The following is an 18,703-nucleotide window of genomic DNA, read 5'->3' as shown; positions in this document are numbered from 1 at the left end:
AGATTATTTTGATTATTGTTCTGGCATACAAATTCTCTTTTGGCTATAATATTTGTGTGCATTATATTTCTACTATTTAAGTTATTAATGTTATGTATCTCATTGTTTTACTTTTTCTGAGAAAACGGAAGTCATGGTATTCTGAAGACTAGAGATGATTCAAAAGCCTGTGAATCTACCCCATTTGGAATCCCACTGTGCCTGTTGTTTTTCATTGCCAGTGTGTTGTTGCTAAAGCTACAACATATTAAACACCATTCCTAAAAGCTCAGGGACCATCATAGAAGAGGAGGGTGCATGAGATTGTAACAGCTGGATTAAAAGGGTGAAGTGTGAAGGCCAAAAAAATTCATCTTGGGTGCTAATCCATCATGTTGGCTTCTAATTAACCCAAATTACGGGAGTGCCTCTGAGATTTCTAGTTTATCTATTGTCCTTTGTGTAAGAGCACCTATATACCACAAATCCTGCCCTTAAAGGCAAATTCCTATCCCCTTTCTCTGAAGCACATGTGCCCCTCCCCTAAAGTATATAATCTGGGGTCTGGTAGGTAATGGTGCTGGGATCCACTATCTTGTCTCACTACTGGCCAAGACACAGACACAGCTTCTGTTCATAAACCCCCATTAAATGTTTCTTTCTAAGAAGAAAAGTAAAGAAAAGTTGATTAACACACACTCAAAGCAGGATATCACTAAAAAGCAATATTCTCATTTTTGAAAGTACTTTTACTTTTACACTTCCTTTTAGGAAGGGCTGGGAGTAATGGAAGCATGAGCTTTGGCATCAAGCAGACCTGTCTCTTTATGAGCTGCTTCATCTTGACAAACATAAAACACCCTCCCAATAGCACTTTTTCCTCTGCAGATCTATCAGTGGCCATTTTTTCTTCACACTCCACTCAGAATCCTGTTAACCAACTTGGGATCAAGAAGACTATTGACTGCAATTGTTTGAATATAATATTATATGAAAGTCCATTAGTTCATTATAATATTCCACATAAAGGAAATCCAAAAATAAACTCGTTAGTCACTGTTGAGATTGCTTTGCTCTGGCAGCAACTTCCTATTGAAAACTAATGGTAAAAAAAAGAAAAAAAAAAAAGCTACATGCTTAAATATTTCAATATGAACTCTCTGAACTGTTTTTTTAGTAAAAAAAAAAAAAAAGAAAAGAAAAAAACAAGTAGAATTCATTGATGAGGGAACATTATTATCATATGATCATATGGATTAATGGCTAGTTATAAAAGGGGAAATACATCTTAACACTGGAAGATCAAGCTGTCAACATCACCATCTCTAAAAGTGGGACAACCAGACATGATGACCCTCGATATGATGTAATATGAAGTTCACACAACATCTATAAAGGATTTTTGTCAGAAAAGATGAACTTGAGTCTAATCAAGTCTTTAGATCTAACTTTATAGGAAATAAGGAGAATAGAGAACAAGTAAATGTCTCCTCGACATAACCTTGCCTCATTTTTATGTATTAAATAATATTTTTATTTATTTTTACTTACTTGAGAATTTATTTTTATTATCTATGTTCTCTGTGGAATATAAGCTCCCACAACACAAAGTCTTGTACTGATGAGCCAACACTCCTTTCTCACAGTCTATTATCATGTTTGGAACATACTAGGTTTTCAACACAAGTGTATTAAATGAACAAATGAATGAACAAGTTATTTTAACCTCACTTAACTTGTTTACAAGTTAGGAAGTAATCATCTGTCTTCAGAATTTAGGGCATTCTACAGTAAAATCAACTTTGTTTCTTCAACCAGCACATGGTATGGGGAAAAAAAAAAGAGAGGAGAAATCTGTTCTAGATTAAAAGAATCTGAAGCAACTTAACAGTCAAATGCAAAGTATTGATTATGGGATCCTGATTCAAGCAAACATTAGAAAGGCATTGTTCTGTGATAACTGGGGAAATTTGAGTAGGATTAGGTACTAATTGATATAAGAAATTACTGCTGATTTTGTTAGGAATAATAATCAGGCTGCAAGTATGTAAGAAAATGTTCTCACATTTTAGTTGTTCTTTAGTTTCCACTTTTATTTTAAATGCAGGGGGCACATGCAGGTTTGTTACATGGGTATATTGCATGACATTGAGGTTTGGGATATAAATGATCCCATCACGCAGGTAATAAGCATAGTACCCAATAGGTAGTTTTTCAGCCATGTATTTAGGTGTGAAATTTCATGTCATGAAGGATATCTCTTTAAAATACTCAGCACAGACAGATGTGATAGGTGAAGCAAATACAGAAACATGTTGATAATTATTCAATATGATGAAAGATATTTTGGATTCATTTTATTTCTTCCCATTTTGTGTGTGTTGAAATTTTTATAGGAAATTAATTTATTAATACAATTAAAAAAAATCTGTGAATTATCCTTTTTTCCTCCTTGTCCCATAGTCCCACATATGATTCTGTTGACCCTCACCTCCTACATGATTCCTGGATCCTTCCAATTTGCTCCATCTCTGTTGTTGCCATCTTGGCCCCAATCACCATTAGCCCTCTCTCCTGATGTACTGAGCAACCTCCCGATTGGTCCCCTTGCTTTCTCTCCTCTTCCCTAAAATATGTTCTTCACATAGCAACCAAAAACTTAATCAGACAATGTCACTTCCTTCTTAAAATCTTTCAAAGTTTTTACTCTTAGTATAAAATACCTAAAACCTATCTCTGGTTTATAAGATCTGGTCCCTGCCTACTTGTCTGACTTACTTCATCTTCCACCATTTTCCCTGTGTCCACATCATTCCAGCTACACTACCCTAAATTGCATTCCTCCAACATACCAAAGTCTTCCCAGTCTTGAGGACTTTGCTATCATCCTTCCTTCCGGGATTGCTGCTGGCGTGTCTGTACCACTCAGTCATCTACTTAAAGGTATATCTTCAGATATACCACACAGTTACATGATCCCAGCACCTCCGTTTAACTCTCTGCATAGTACCTAAAATGATACGATCTATTTTTGTCTTATTTTTATTAATTTTACTTATATGTTTACTTATTTTTACTATCCATCTATTACCATGTTTGGCACATAGTAGGTGTTCAAAACAAATGTCTTAAATGAATAAATAAATGAACAAGTTATTTGAACTCACCAAACTTGTTTCCATGTCTGTAAAATGGAGATGACAATACTTACCCATTTATTTCACATACATCATGCATCTGATCCTCACAGTAACAGTATATAATAGGACAGGAATTAGTGCCCTCATTTGGCAGATAAGAAAATGGTGTCACAAAAAGGTCAGGAAGATGATTCTGGATTGGACTTTCAACTGTACTACACAGTTGATCATACCCAGAAAAAAAAACTAGTTTTTATTATTTAGCACTTAAAATGATCCTTGCCCAAGGTCCCAAGGTTCATCACCCATGCTGACAGAGCAGGAGCGTCACCATCTTGGACAAGCACTGCCATTTTAAAGTTCACCTTAATTAAAAACTGCCTACATCCAAAGGGCATCAGCCTAATGTGTAAGGTCAGCTTGACCATAAACCACAAATGATATCTCCAACCAGAAACATTCCAACCATAAGATAAAGCCCTCCTCGACCAGAGACATTCCAATCATGCAATAAACTTCACTTCCACACAGAAACATTCCAAGCCTGTGATAAATTATCCCACCCAGAACCCCTAATTACTGTTAGTCTGTGAGAGAAAATACTCGACCAAAAAAAAAAAAAAAAAAATTATTAAGAAGCCCCTCTCAGGTTTATTCTCCAAAATAAACCTGTCTTTGACTGTTGAGCCACTTTCCATGTTTCTTTCCTCTTTCTTTAACTCCTACACTTGCCTCTTCCTCCCACTCTGTATCTGCTTATTCCTGGAGTAGGAGGTGATGGGCCTGCTGAGACTGGGCAGGCTGCCCCTCAGTACCAAGTTCGTGCTCCATGCTCCAAGGGCCCAGCTGAGTCCTGACTATTGGACTGAGCAGTTCTCTTAAGTGGAGCAGGTCTGTTGTCTTTGTGCCAACATGCAGCTTTATAAATACATGAAACCATGTAAAATATGTTCTTTACCTTCTCAGGAAGGGATGTGCTGGAGCAGTTCAATTATCCCACTATGTCAGACAACACCCATGTGCCCAGTTATAGAACTAACCACTCTCATGCATACAGTTTCAAAGCTGAGCAGTTAAGTCAACCTCTCTGGCAATTGTATAACTAATGATCTATCTAAACTGCTTTAATCTCTATGGCTAGTGATCCTTTAACTTAACTGGATTTGACAATCACTTATCATGCCACTAATTCTGAAAATTGTTTTCACTCCTAGAGTGCCTTAGCTTTTTGTTATAATTACAGTCAATAAGGCCTGTGACCAATGAAATATAATCAATTTTTCCAAACAAATCTCATTCTTTGACTCTCTGTATACTTTATGCTTCAGCCGTGTTGTACCATTCCCTGTTTCCTGAACATCCTCCTGAGCATTTGATTTTCCAAACCTTTGCTCCCTTGAATAATCCAGCACAGAGGTGGCCTATGGTATTTATTTATTCACTTATGTGCACCTACTAGGTCCTAACAGTTTAACATGGCAGGTTTGCTGGGGGAATAATAAAATGAATGTGTATCAAATTTCAAAGAGCAAATTTTGTCAAAGGAAAATGAAATATTAATATGTTTCATTTTGTGGATCTCCTCTCTAAGAAAATGTCGCCAGGAGCAGGTAGGGGTAAGTCCAAGGCTGATTCTATAGTGTCTGCTATTAGGATGTGTCTGCTACAAGTCTCTGCAGTCTTATGATACTTAAGGTATATTCTCCTTAAAATCAGCCACACCAGGTTATGCATTCTATGGAGTATTGAAATATCCTTAAAGTAACTATAGATACAGATATATTTATAGTTGCGATTAGTCCTCCTGACCTCTGCCTTGTAAGTCATTCTTCCCAGCTTCTTTCAATTGAGTCTCACTCGACTGTGGGAACCAGCACTCACCAATAGTCTTTCCCTGGCTTGTAAGTGAATCCTTGTGGGTCTTTTCCTTTAGAAAAGAAAACTGATAGCAAAAACAAACCCAGACCTATATAAAGCAATGGTTTGATATAATTTTTGATGATGCACAGGTAGTTAAATATTTAGCTTTGGCACATAGAGGATAAAAAATAAGTACAAAATTTCTTCAGACGTGTATACTGAAAGCATGAGAGTTCCTTGTCCTACTAACTACAAAGTCAACGGGATGTGCTAGGCAAAGGGGTGAACACTGTAGCCCAGTCAGGAAGATAGAGCCAAACAGGGTAAGAATCATTTTTAGTGCTAAGGTAGATAGAAACAAGAGGCAAGAAAGTGATTGCATCATACTAAGGGTGGATAATACTTTCAAATGTACCTTAGAGTTTAGAAGACTCAAAAGATTGTTTTAGGCAATTTGTTTCTATAGACAGACACAACTTTGAGAATTTGAAGCCATTTCATTCTATTAAAAAATTCTGTATCAAGAAGGAAAGGAAAATGTAGGTAGTATTAATAACTGTTCATATTTGTTAGGTTATATTGCAACATAAGAATATGCACTAACATTTCTGAAACAAAAATCGAGACATGATTTGACAAGTATAAGTATGTTTATGTAAATAATAAAACACAAAATTTGAAGGTATTATTTCCTCTCAGAAAAACTAGGTGTTATGGTGGCCATATCTATATGCAAGATATTTTAAAAATTGTTTGTAAATGCAACATAAGCAGTAGGCATTTAGTAAGAAGTTGTTGAATTCAATTCAGCTCATCAGTCAGTAAGCAGTTATTGTGCACCCACTGGGATGAAGACACTATATGCAATTTCACATGAATTTAACAGTTGTGTGGTTTTGACTAATATAAGGGAAGAGTTATTAGAAAATACTTTGACTAAAAAATAAATAAATAAATAAAAGAAAATACTTTGACTACATTAAAATCATTTTAAATAGACTTAAATCTTTACTTTTTGTCATCTGTTCTGCTATTATTATGTTGATAATGTTAGGAAAACCAGAACTACAGGTTAAATTCTTTTAACAAGTATCAAGAATTATATTCCTGGCATGGCGTAACATGTTTACATTAGCCTCTTAAAAGTTTTCATTTTTACCTTTCTATTTCTCTTCCATTCTTTCTTCCCCATAGATTCCAAAGCAATTTTCTTAAATACTAATTTTATATTAATCTCCTATTTTAAACTCTTCCATGACTTCCAAACATCTACAAGTCAAAGTCCATTTTTAAATTCTGGTATACAAGTTTCTTCACACTCTGGCTGCCACTTAAACTTCCTGAAATCATTTTCCTCTATTTCAACCCCTCTCCCCACAAAAACACTATTTTCCAGCTAACTAAAAATCATAACATTTAAAGATTTTGTAATTAGGTCACAAATTTACCCATACCATAATCTAGAGAGTAGTGAAATATGTGATTTCTTTACTTTGGTTTCTAATACTAGATAGAGGGGAAAAATAAGTTTTAAATTTTAAACTTGGTTCAATCAGTCTTAGGTAACTAAGTCTTGGCTTAGATGATGACTCCAATAGACACGTTCATCTTTCAGATATCTGAACATATGGGATCTTATACAACTATCTATCAGATGGACCCTAAATACACTCACATTAACTATCACACGGACACTCAATGCAATTTGTGGTGAATAGCCTATAATCCCAGCATTTTGGGAGGATGAGGCAGGAGGATTCCTTGAGGTCGGGAGTTTGAGACTAGCCTGGGCAGCATGATGAGACCCCATCCCTACAATTAATAAACATATAAATAAATAAAATAAATTGGTGGTGAAAAAGTAAAAGACTAAATTATAGAAAACATGCTTAGCGATCTAAACAAATAAGAGGTTGTATTACATTCCAAAAAATCCAAAGATAAGCAGCTGTTACTGTTAACTTACCTGCTCAGTGATAACATGAATAAGAAGTTCTTCTTGCTTTTCACATCACATCCTTAACATATTGTCTTTTCATCCTCATCTTTCTTGCTCCAAGGACAAGGGATGTATGCTTCACTCATGAGTTCACATTCAAGGAAAAAGAGTGTCAGGAATGGTTCCAGCCATATACCTTATGAAGACACAAAATTATTACACATAGGACCCCTGCCCGCCACCCAGCAAATTTCACGTTATCTTATTGACCGATACTTAGTCAAATATCCACCCTACTCTATAAGGAAGGTATATTAATAGAAAGAGAGTATCTGTTACTGGCAAGGAGAAGGAAATTGGCAATGGATGTTGGTGTCTTTCTTGGTGCTCTTTAGGGAGGTGGGAAAAGGGATGCTTAGATCCATATGATGGCCTTGACAGTGCTCTTTGTCTGGCTGACCTTTGCTGACTTCATCAGCCTTTTTGGATGACTTAGGCTCATGTTAACCCTGAACGGGCTTCAGATCCCAGCCACACACTGGTATCTGTGTCATCCACTGCCCAGATGGCACAACCTAATGCCTTTACTGTGGAGTTGCTCATTCCCACTACAATAACTGCTCATTTCCACATTACACAGAAATCAAGAATGTTCTAGGAAGGTGTATCTCAACACCTCCTTCTGCCTAATCACACTCTGCTATCATGTTTATTTGTAATATGGATCTACCACTCAATTGATCTGGAGACAGCCTGCAAGTTATCCCCTTTTAGAATAAGACAAAAGCTTCCTGGTTCTTCGAATTCTATATTTTGTCCTGTATCCCAAAGATACTCTCCCCTCACTAGCTCAGCCTTGAGTGTGTTAATGGGGAGGGCAGTGAGGGGACTCTGATATCTCATTTCCTCAACCTCTGTCTCTCTTCTCTATCCTCTCATTCTCAAATGCCCCTCTGTAATCATTTTCTTCTTTCCTCCAGGTCACATTCTTCAACATCCAAATTCCATTCTCATGGCTAAGCTTAAATACTGGTCGGAGGGTCTCTTCTATACATGTGGTGTTTTAACTATACAGCTGATATATATACATATCACATACACATATACAGGTATGTTTACAACTATACACATATATTAGCAATTATTAAAGCAACAAAAAACTGATATGATAATTTAGTATATTGTTGTATAATTTGATTGTGAAATAGGACAGTCTACTATAATATTAGTACCATATGGTCTACACGTGAAAAAAAGTTTTTCAGAAGTTTTGAACATGAAATTGTACTAAATATTAAAACTATATTAGCCAAGTATAATTTAACTGTGATGATCTAGAAGGCCCTGTAGACTCTTTTCTCATCCAAGACTATCATTACAAATATTAACTGTCATTGTGTGGTATATCTGTGAATACATTGTTTAGTTGATGCTTTAGATTGACGATTGACTGAATTGAAGATAAGTTAACTATACAGCTGTGCACACTTATTTTTGAGTAAATAAGTTTTAATATTAAGGTTAGTTGTCTTTTTCTCAGGGGACATATCCAACTAAATTGTATTTTTCATTTATACGCTCTTATTGCACACTATATTTGTTCTTTGTATCATTAATCATATTGCAGTTGAATAATTGTTTAGGTAACTGTTTAATATTAAGTTCTCCTATTCCACTGTAAATGCCACAATTGTAGGGACTTTATATGTCTACTTCAGCATTTATTCCTGTCATCTAAATGCAGTGCCTGGCACTTAGTAGCTATTTGGTATATATTTTTTGGCTGGGTAAATAAGAGGTCAAATAGGTTAAGAAATAAGAAATGTCACTTGAATTTCATAACAAAGAAGTCATTAACAAACATGATGACAGCAATTTCAATGAATTAATGGGAAAAGACATGAGACCATAGGTAAGTAAACACTGCAAAAAAGCACTGCAGAACCAGAAGGAAAACCAAAGCCAAAGTTACTAACTTTATCTCAAAATGACAAAATCCTTGTCTGCTTTATTATATTTTAATTTAAAAAAAATCTAAAGTGTCAGGCAAAAAATTACTAAATTATTTTTATTAAATTGACCATTAACATGTCTCTGAGAATCAACACTCAGAAGACCTTTATAAGTGGCAGGTTCTCTTGTGATATTAACCTCTTTCAGTTTTGCTTGCACACTTGTTTTGAGGTCTCCAGAGTTTGACAGCCAAGAGGGTATACACATAATAGAATAAGGCAATATGTTCAATTTGGTTACTATGAACAAATTGAAGATGTGCCATAGAAACTGTCATATGGATATTTGAATAAAACTCCCATTTAAAATTGGATGAAGATTTTTCTTTCAGGATCCTCTAGGCACATTTTATTTTCTTTCTGTCCTGACAGATAGGACACTCCTTTGCATGTTTCTTCTCTGTCTTTAAAGGTGATTCTACTATTTTAAGTGTCTGTTTTAACCATCATGTGGCGTTAAAGACAAGAATTGAACGACCTTTAGTTTCAGAGCCACAAATATTTCAAAAGAAATAGACCTTTTGAGTTCGGGAAAGGTTTGTCAGATGAACAGGTGTCACTGTAGGTTAATGAGTTGGCTTTCACCACCAGCCATCTGGACTGTAATTTGGGTTGGGTCACACATGTGCATGAAGTTAGCCAATTTAATCTCGGCTCTTTTGGAACTGTCTCCATATTAGAAAGCCATCAAACAAACAGTCCACTCTGAACCTTATCATCAGTCTCCTAAAGAAAGATTGGGACTGAAATGGCAAGAAAATGAAAACCCAGGTCCTTCGGCAGGCAGTTGGCAGGGGCATGGTTTTCTTTCTATATAGTGCTTCGCATTAACCAGCTAATGAGTCCTTAGTGATGACTGAGTGACTCAACTGAAAGCAGAACAATGATAAGTGAAAGGGAGTTGCAGAGACACACATTCAGAAATGAAAAATAAAGTGCCAAGCTAAAAACAGAAGTAAATTACATGTTTAGTTAACAAACATGTGCATGTGGGGTGTTTATGAGCAGAGAAGAGACTGATCAGTGTAATCTAAGAAGGGCACAGGATTGAGGTATGAACAGCTTCTCCAAAAAACCAGCAGAATTTCTTTAAATCCATCAGAGGTCTTGCAAAAGGCATATGGTAAAGAAGCTGTCCATCCATTCTCTTCTTTTGATTCTTTTTATGTGATATTCACTTATTATTTATGACTGTGCTTAAGGAAGCCATCTGGTAAAGTTAGTCGTAAACTATCTGCTCCTCTCTGTTTTTTTGTTGAGTTCTTAGTCATTGCATTATGTTTTATACAGTCCTTGGCTCATGGATACATTCCACAGACTACCTTCTTTATGAGGTCAGAATGAAGTGGGCCACAGGCTGAAGACCTGAAATTACCTTTATTGGTATTTAATTGTGGATTCCCATCTCATCTAACATCCTGCTGCCAGGTGTGATAGAGAGTGACAGCACCTCAGAAGCTATGGTAACATCTCTAGCAGTAAATCTTGATCATATTTATGCATCTTATATTTCTGTTATTACTGTATTTCCAAAGTGTCCTTTTCATGTGGTCATTTTATTGCTCCCTTTGAGTTGCCAAAGTTCTCTGACTTCATCTGTCAGTGCCAAAAAAGGCATTATAGTCTTCTGTTGGTCTTATCATCTTCCAGAAAACAATAATGGCTTTTTTGTATGCCTTTAGTTAAATGGGTTCATTGTGCCAGCAAGACAGGAGTTAGGTATGTCTTTTAGTACAGACTTAAGTCTAACTAGAGAGGGTTTTGGCCTCCTCTATTCTCTATCCCAGGCCCAGCTTTAGAATTGATTTCCTTTGCTGTAGAGCATACATTTGGTGAATTTTATTTCTAGACATTAAATTCTTCTTAGGTTGACTTGTGTATATTTTCAAAATGTTGAGTAGTTACAAATTTGTTTTTGTTAGCCCTTCAAAAAGTGGCCCAGGATTGAAGTAATGAGATGAAACTGCTACAAACCGAAGAAGGAGATATGATAATTTGAGGTATCTTGGGAACTTCGTTTTAAGTCATTGCAATATTTACAGAATACTTCCACAGAAACACTTAGTTACTTAGGATGAGCTAGGATGGACCAAATAGTTGTAAACACTTTAAAAAATATTGTTGGAAGAAAATTTCTATGTAGTTTAAAGCTCATATATATAAACATTGCCTTTGAATATGTCAATTTCTATCTTCTCCTGTATTTGCCTTTATGAAATGCCATCTTTTTTATTTAGTTCAGTTACTTGAATATTACTATGATATTCGGGGCAGTAGTAAATGAGACTGAGTTCCACCAAAATCTGTTCTTCCCTTTACTCATTAAAATAAAGTTGTGATTGAGTTGAAACCTCTGAACTAGGTCATGTTTCTCAGCCTCTCTAGCAGTTAGATGGACAAGTTCTGGTTAACAGAATGTAAGCAGAAATGATGTGTCTGGGTCTGGAAATTAAAACATTCAGCAAAACTCATTAAGACATTTTCTGCATGTGGCAGGGGTCCAGCTTCATTTGTATCCCAGAGGATAAGGGAGCAATTAGGTTGCAGGAATCGATCTCTGCATGACTGCATATAGCTGATCTGTCCCACCTATCTGAGCTATTTACTTCAGCTCTGTTACATAAGAAAGACACTCATTTCTGTATTTGTTAAGCCACTGTATTTTGGATCCTTTTTGTTACAGGAGCTCATCCTCAAATATAACAAACACAGTTGTAACCCCATTTTATCAGAAAATGATACGTGTTCGTTATGTTAAAGTTCATGTGTGCTTTTAAATTTTCAGTAGCAAATAGGCTTTGAAAATATCACTTTTCTAATTGGAGCTAGAAACACAAGTGTATATTTTAATATTTTTTCATTTATATGTAATATAAAGATTTCTCATTTACTATTAAGTGTTGATGAGGGTATGAGGAATCTTGGAATTTCATAGTGTGAAATGTAATTGTTATGGTCTTTTTGGAGTTATTTAGTGGTATCTATTGAAAACAAAAAATTGTATCACTTTTTGGTTCTACTTAGTGAAATCTGTCTTACAGAAATATTTGTACACATGTAAAAACTTGCATGTAAAAAGACATGAATTTCAAATACATTTTTGTAATAAAAAATATAAACAATGTAAGCACCTATCAATACAGTGATGGCTACATAAATTATGAAAAATCTATGCTATGAGATCCTTTTAAAGAAAGATGAGGAATGCTCTGACATGGGAAGATAACTAGGATGTAGTAAGAACAAAAATACATTGCAGAACAGTGTGCAAATTATGACATCATTTAAGTACAACTGCCTGTGTGTATGCACTGTGTTTCCTCCAGTGTGTGTGATCAGAGGAAGAAACCAAGGCTGAGATAATAGTGCAATTTGCCTTTGTATTCCTTCATTTTCTTCACTATCCAACATATAATGGAAGCCAGATGTTGACCCAGATACAAAGAGTTTCATCCTTTCTATTATCCAGTGTGTAATAAGCGGCATCCACATGAATAAATACATCTGCGAGATACATAGGACAGGCATAGAAAGACAGTGCACCAAGGTTATTTCTGGCAAGGAAAAGGGGATTTGCGGCATAGATTGGAACGTGCGGGAGAACTATCACTTTTCAATTCAATATACTTCTCTATCCTTTGGATTTTTAAACATATTCCATGACTCCTTGACTCAAATATAGCATAACATTAAGAATCACAAAGTATTTAGAGTGTTTGATGAAAATGTATGCACCATAGGAGCTTTTTAAGAGTGTTAGATGCTAATGTTGCTGTGGGATTTATCATCTGAAAACCATGAGCATCAAAGAAATTAGTCTTAACCTAAAAGGAAGACTCTGGATCAGAAAGAAATTTAAATAAAAATGGAAAATATTACTTACACTCTTTAAGCAACTTTTGGACTTTTTTTGCTAGAACACTGCAGCTTCCCTGTTGGTAAACTTGGGAATAATGAAGAAAGCCTCATGGGATGAATGAGAGCTTTTAGGATAAAAGTAGTAACTACGGCTGGGAGATTATTGTTCCAAAGAGAATTGAAGCCAACACAAGGTTAAAAAGCTGGCAAGCCCTCTAATTGTGATTTTTGAAAAATAAGGCTCTTTGCAAAAAAAGGCAGCGGACCCATGTTAAACTGTTAGATTTTCAAAGAATAGATACATAAGTAATCTTTAGGATGAATGATAATGCTCTGAAGATTGTTTTCCAGAAATAAAAGTTAAACTGTAATTACATCTTAAACTATTGTTTTAACCATGTAAGAATTTTTTTTTCTTTACTGAACTTTGTGGTAGTTTTAAAGATTTTTATTCTGGGAAGTCTATAAGATGAACACTTCTGAGACAGCAGAATTCAAAAGTTTAGAACTTCATAATCAGTTATATTAAATTAAATACTATTTTAAATACTCTTAAACACTAAGTTAATTAAAATAATGCCTAAATCTTCTTTTTCTCATCTAATAATATTATGGGTGAGTATATTGAAACAATTCTAAATAACTAAAATAAAGCTTATACCTAACGGTTATTCCATAGACTAATTTGGAAAATATCAGTGCTTGGCATGAATGATTCTGTTCTCCCAAAGCATTCAGTTGAGTAGTGACAATCAACCTGTAGTTTGGAATGTACTAGTACTTAAAAGGAAAACATATTCTTAGAAAAAAACAATCATGCTGTCAGGCATATAGTCAACATATAATCATGGATTTACGGAAAGAAGTGAAATAAACTATAGATCTTCAAAAGGGAAAGAGTATTAATCAAATATTTATAATATGAAAAGCACTGAAAGTAATACTATCAAAATGCCTTGGAATCACAAGAAAAAGCTGAAAAATTCCCCTAAATTTGCAGTGGTTTCACAGAGGAGGTGACACTTAAACAGAGTCTTTAGGAATGTCTAGGATGATTTCTAAACATGGGAAGGGACAGGTGAAGTAAAAATAATTGTACATGCATATAGCATGCTTAAATACATTGGTAAATGCCATAGGATAGAAACATGAGATTATAACAGGATAATATTTAGAAAATAAGAATTTTGGCCGGGCACGGTGGCTCACACCTGTAATCCCAGCACTTTGGGAGGCCGATGGAGGTGGATCACGAGGTCAAGAGATCGAGGCCATTCTGGCTAACACGGTGAAACCCCGTCTCTAAGAAAAATACAAAACAAAATTAACTGGGAGAGGTGTCAGGCGCCTGTAGTCCCAGCTACTCCTGAGGCTGAGACGGGAAAATGGCGTGAACCTGGGAGGCGGAGCTTGCAGTGAGCCGAGATCCTGCCACTGCACTCCAGCCTGGGTGACAGAGAGAGACTTCTTCTTTTTTTAAAAAAAAAAAAAAGAAAGAAAAAGAAAATAAGAATTTTTCAGAAAGAATACAAACAAAGTTAATATTAAGTTTTGGGCATATAAAATAGGATCTTGCCAACAGACAACAGCTTTGAGAGAATAAAGACTATAAATTATTTTTATTTTCATTTGACATCAAGCGCTAAGCCTGAGAGATGTTGTAGTTTTGTCTCACATTGTCAATCTCCGCCTCCTGGGTTCAAGTGATTCTCTCATCTCAGTCTCCTGAGCAGCTGGGATTACAGGCATGTGCCACCACGCCCAGCTAATTTTTTGTATTTTTAGTAGAGAGGGGTTTTTTACCACATTGGTCAGGCTGGTCTCGAACTCCTGACCTCGTGATCCACCCACCTCGGCCTTCCAAAGTGCTGAGATTACAGGCATGAGCCACCGCGCCCGGCTGAAAAGTTTTTTAAGACCAAGGTTCAGAACTCACACATTTCACTTCAGCTACAGTATATACACCCAAATGAGTCACAGGGTCAGCCCAGATTTAATGAGTGAAGAAACGAACTCTATGTCTTAATGGAAGAGGCTGCAAGTTTGTATTGAAAGATCACGAATCTACCACAATGAAGTAGTGTTATTTCTCCCTATTGTATAGGTGACAAAATAAGACTGGAATGTTGCACAGTGACTAGAACAAAGCAGACATTCAATAAACATTATAAAATAAAATAATAAAGTTATGAATGAATTGAATGATTTAATTAATACATATAAGATAGAGCTATGATTTGGTCCTGGATTGTCTGTCTCCATGTCCTGATTCTTTCCCATTACTTTACATTGGCTCCTAAATATAAATTTAAACAACAAATAATAGTTAACAAATAACATGACAAATTTCAGTAAAATCAAATTGTGCCCAGCTGTAGACTCCTGTTGCTGGCCATGATCGAGGTTCGTGTGACGCAATTGTTTTAAGACATTGGCTAACAGCACAGGACTGTGATCCCTAGGATAGGGATAGATAAATAAATGAGATAAGCTCTATAATCACTCCATTTTGCTACCTAGAAATAGTTTTCAGTCTACAAAGCTAATTGGGGAAATCCAAACAGAGCCTGGCAGTCTTCCTAAGTTTGAGATTAGAATTAAGCAAAGCCAAGATAGCAAGAATTTGCAGAAAAGAGTGCCTAAGAAGAGAAGCTGCACAAGAAAAATCTCCAAAGATCTATAGAAAAATACCATGGAGTTTCTGACTGACCACAGATCTATGAGTGCATAAAAATAAACTGCCCAAAGCCAGGGAAATAATCCCTGAAAAGTAGTAGGCTGAACAAGATGTGGAGCTCAAATACAGCTGGGTATTAACATATTTCCACCAGCCAGAATAGAAAGATTTCATAATATATAGGAAATTGTGTAGAGTTCCCAAAAGTACTGCCTTAGTAGCAGAATGAAATTAGCTCAAGACAAGTGGCTTCTGTTGAACACAAAGCCCTAAGAAAGCTGAAAAAGAATTCTACAAAGGGATTAAACCAGTTTCAAGTAAATTAATCAGACAGCAAAACAAAATTCAACAATCTTTAATGAAATAAAAAACAGTATTTAATTAAAAAATTCACAATATCTAACTTCCTATGAAAAATTACCATCATGCAAAACCCAGGAAAATATTTAATTAATAAACAAGAGAAAAATCAACAAAAAGAAATACACCTACATAGGAGAGACGTGATAAAATTAGCAGACACATACATTAAAACACTATGATGAGTATGATTAAAATAATACTTATAATCTGTTGTATGTTTTTAAGAAGTAGAAAACTATTAAAATGATATAGAGAGAAATGGAAGATATAAAAATATCAAAATGGCTCAAATGAGATGAAGAAAAGTGATATTTGAAATTTAATAAAATATATCAAGTGTGATTATGTATGAATATAATGGCAGAAAAAAATTGTTAACCCAAAACAGTTAGTATATATATATATATATATATATAAACTATCCAAAGTGAGCTCAAAAAAGTAAAACAATTAACTAACTAACTAAAAAGATGCCTCCCAAATAAAGAGCAGAGTATCAGTGACATGTAAAACAATATCAAGTGGTCAAGCGTTTGTCCAGCTGTAGTCGCAAAAGTGAAAAGTTAGGAGAAAGAGACAAAATATTTTAAAAAATAAGGGCTGAAAATTTCCAAAAATGATAAAGCCTACAAACCCAAAGATTCAAAAAACATAATGATTCCAAATCAAAATAAACGGAAAGAAAATTGAACAACTGCATCAAGCACGAAGTACTGAAAATCAGTGGTTTTTAAAAATCTTAAAAGCAGCCAGAAGACAGACACCGAACTAGCTGCAGGAGTTCTTTTTTTTTTCATACATCAGTGGCTCCTGGAAGGCCAATGAGACAGAACCTTTCATTCCCCTGGAAAATGGGCTGAAGCCAGGGAGCCAAGTAGGCTGGTTCATTGAGTCCCACTCCCACAGAGCCCAGCAAACTAAGATCCACTGACTTGAAATTCTCGCTGCCAGCACAGCAGCAGTCTGAGATGGACCTGGGACACTTGAGCTTGGCAGGGGGAGGGGCATCCACCATCGCTGAGGCTTGAGTAGGTGGTTTTCCCCTTACAGTGTAAAAAAGGCCCTGGGAAGTTTGAACTGGGTGGAGCCAACGGCAACTCAGCAAGGCCGCTGAGGCCAGACTGCCAGATTTCTCCTCTTTGGGCAGGGCATCTCTGAAAAAAAGGCAGTAGCCCCAGTTGGGGACTTAAAGATAAAATCTCCATCTCCCTGGGACAGAGCACCTGGGTGAAGGGGTGGTTGTGGATGCAGATTCAGCAGACTTAAAGGTCGCTGCCTGACAGCTCCAAAAAGAGCAGAGGACCTCCTAGCACAACATTTGAGCTCTGCTAAGGGTCAGACTGCCTCCTTAAGTACGTCCCTGACCTCCATGTATCCTGACTGGGAGGCACCTCCCAGTAAAGGCCGACAGACACCTCATACAGGAGAGCTCTGGCTGGCATCTGGCAGGTGTCCCTCTGGGAGGAAGCTTCCAGAGGAAAGAACAGGAAGCAATCTTTGCTGTTCTGCAGCCTCCAATGGTGATATCCAGGCAAACAGGGTCTGGAGTGGACCTCCAGCAAACTCCAGCAGATCTACAGAAGAGGGGGCTGACTGTTAGAAGGAAAACTAACAAACAGAAAGGAAGAGTACATCCGCTCAGAGACCCCATCCAAAGGTCACTAACATCAAAGACCAAAGGTAGATGAATCCACAAAGATGGGAAGAAACCAGAGCAAAATGGCAAAAAATTCCAAAAACCAAAATGCCGCTTCTCCTCCAAAGGATCACAACTCCTCGCTAGCAAGGAAACAAAACCAGACGGACAATGAGTTTGATGAATTCACAGAACTAGGCTTCAGAAGGTGGGTAATAACAAACTCCTCCAAGCTAAAGGAGCATGTTCTAACCCAATGCAAGGAAACGAGAAACCTTGAAAAAAGGTTACACCGGGGCGGAGCAAGATGGCCGAATAGGAAGAGCTCCAGTCTCCAGCTCCCAGCACCAGCAACACAGAAGACTGGTGATTTCTGCATTTTCAACTGAGGTACTGGGTTCATCTCACTAGGGAGTACCAGACAATCGGTGGTCAGCTGCTGCGGCTGGACCAGCAAGAGCTGAAGCAGGGTGAGGCATCGCCTCACCTGGGAAGTGCAAGGGGGAAGGGAATCCCTTTTCCTAGCCAGGGGAACTGAGACACACAACACCTGGAAAATCAGGTAACTCCCACCCCAATACTGCACTGTACCAAAGGTCTTAGCAAATGGGCACACCAGATTATATCCCACACCTGGCCGGGAGGGTCCCATGCCCAGGGAGCGTCCCTCACTGCTACCACAGCAGTCTGCCATCTAACTGCAAGGCAGCAGAGAGGCTGGGGGAGGGGTGCCCGCCATTGCTGAGGCTTAAGTAGGTAAACAAAGCCGCTGGGAAGCTCCAACTGAATGGAGCAGCTCAAGGAGGCCTACCTGTCTCTGTAGACTCCACCTCTGGGGACAGGGCACAGCTAAACAACAACAACAACAAAAAAGCAGCAGAAACCTCTGCAGACGCAAACGACTCTGTCTGACAGCTTTGAAGAGAGCAGTGGATCTCTCAACACGGAGGATGAGATCTGAGAATGGACAGATTGCCTGCTCAAGTGGGTCCCTGACCCCTGAGTAGCCTAATTGGGAGACATCCCCCACTAGGGGCAGACTGACACTCCACATTACACACGGTGTAACACACCCCTGAGAGGAAGCTTCCAAAGCAGGAATCAGACAGGTACACTCACTGGTCAGCAATATTCTATCTTCTGCAGCCTCTGCTGCTGATACCCAGGCAAACAGGGTCTGGAGTGGACCTCAAGCAATCTCCAACAGACCTACAGCTGAGGGTCCTGACTGTTAGAAGG

Source organism: Colobus angolensis, unplaced genomic scaffold (assembly GCF_000951035.1).
Source record: "Colobus angolensis palliatus isolate OR3802 unplaced genomic scaffold, Cang.pa_1.0 Scaffold304, whole genome shotgun sequence".
NCBI classification, from domain to species: domain Eukaryota; kingdom Metazoa; phylum Chordata; class Mammalia; order Primates; family Cercopithecidae; genus Colobus; species Colobus angolensis.
Note: the sequence above shows the minus strand (reverse complement) of the source record.